A 1,956-nucleotide genomic window follows, 5' to 3' on the forward strand; every position below is an offset into this window, starting at 1 on the left:
GGCACGTTTCGTAGTAAGTATACGGAAATATTTCACTCGTGAAGAGTAAACACAGTATTGTGTTCTCCAATCGAGCCAATACAACGTTTCCAATTCACCGCGAAATATATCCGAATATCTGCCCCAAAAACACTCCACGTAATATGTTTTTTGTTTCTCTAACATCAATGTTAATACTGTTCGTACTAAATCATATGTAATTTTCCTAAACCAAACTGATGTTCCAAAGTTTTGTTTTACACATATCATCTGAGAACTGCAATATATCACATAAAATCTGTACAACGAATGCGACGTTGATTTTTTTTTTGTATACAATTCTTTTTAACTGGTTGATTTTCTTTTTATATATAATAAAAAGAAGAAACAAAACTAAATGCATTATCTTGACACTATATAATAAATTAAAGAACTTCCAGTAAATTGTTTATTTAACTGATCCTTCTTAATTGCATAGTTTAAGTACAACCAAAGTAAAATTTAAAAAAATAATAAATCACAAAAATTATTGAGATTTTATTGTTGTGAATATTTTGGTATAAAAGCTGAATCAAAGATTATAGTCGATTATATGCGTCACCCAGACTAATACATACAAAAGTTTGAAATTTGGAAGAAAAATATTTTTTTTAATTATTATTAAGTATCATTAAATTTCGAGTAAATAAGGCCATATTTGATAGTACAATTTGCATAAATTGCTCTCCGCATAGCGTTCATTAATATCATAGATTCCAGTGCCGGAGATTATATCAAAATCTTTTGTGAATCTGAACGTGTGAGAAATAAAAGGTTTTTTATATAAAAAAAGTCGTACCGAGCAGACAGACGTTAATGAAAAGTAAGTTAGGAGAACGGAGTGGGTAACTGAAAAGGCACAGCCCACACAGATGTCAATCATTATTAGATAGGTGTAGCCATTTACCTATCTTCTACGATATGCGCCGCCCATGAGATTACGTCCGAAATAACAATACGCCATTTCAGTGAGGTTTTTCTTCGCTGCAATTATTGGTAGAAGTGTAAGAGGTTGATATTTGTTAACTGTTCAAAATCGTTATAAAGTTTAGCCTCGTCAAGGAGATGAAAGTCGTAAAAAACTTGTTAATTAGACATGTCTTATTTCCTTGGCTAATTTCTCCATCACCTGTGCAAAAGTATTTAAACTAAACCTATCAAAATATAAACTGCTGAGTTTTGCGAGCAGGATAGACAAATACTAGTAGAAATATTCCGTCTCTTTATTACGTGAAGGACCCTTAAATATATCCTTTCTTTTGGAGCTCATTCAGCGTTCACGTAACCGGGGCAAATGGCGCGTTGCCAGATCAACAGTAAATCATTTCTAGTGTTCCCAGTACCAAGGCAAAGTACTGCAAATGTCACTAACCCGAGAAACCTCATGTTGCTCTGTTCGGTTGAGAGCAGCTGCAACTGCAACGGGGTTCGCGAAGAGTGGGCCGTTTTGTTGCTTCGTTTAAATGTTTCCTGTTCTTTAATATTCTAACCATTGATTTTTCCCGTCGTGTTTTTAGTGCTAATCGCATAGTTATGTGGGTGATTCTTGTTGATATTCGAACTGTCTCGTGATGGTGGAGAGATATTTAATTTTATAATTTTGTGGAAAATTTCAACATTGACATCAAAAAATTAGTTACCAACATCAATATATCAAATTATGTTGGAATCAACCGCAACTTATTTGCATCCGAATATTCCCCAAAGGTATGCTTTAATAACACAGTCTAAAATTTATTCTGAAATAATAAGGCATTATCGCTTGGAATAAAAGTTCAACATCAGCAGGAAATGAAACAAATAAACAAACAAGCAAAACAGCCGGAAAACGTTCTAAGACCGTGTTCTCCAATCCCGTACTGGCAACCCTATGTTTAGTAGGATTACTGTTTTAAGATATTAAGAAAGAAAAAATACAAGAAACCTGAACACTGACAC

The 1,956-nt window shown here is 33.5% G+C and overlaps 1 long non-coding RNA gene across 1 annotated transcript in view; it reads left to right on the top strand.

The window, feature by feature from the left end:
• LOC149802099 (uncharacterized) overlaps nucleotides 1–289 on the top strand; it is a 35,453-nt gene extending 35,164 nt beyond the window's left edge. Inside the window, exon 2 of the long non-coding RNA XR_016420784.1 lies at nucleotides 1–289. This exon is cut by the window's left edge and continues 571 nt beyond it. This is a non-coding gene — a long non-coding RNA (uncharacterized LOC149802099).
• The last annotated feature ends 1,667 nt before the right edge of the window (nucleotides 290–1,956 follow it).

The sequence above is a fragment of the Sinohyriopsis cumingii genome, chromosome 4, assembly GCF_028554795.1.
Source record: "Sinohyriopsis cumingii isolate HCF-2022 chromosome 4, ASM2855479v2, whole genome shotgun sequence".
NCBI classification, from domain to species: Eukaryota; Metazoa; Mollusca; class Bivalvia; order Unionida; family Unionidae; genus Sinohyriopsis; species Sinohyriopsis cumingii.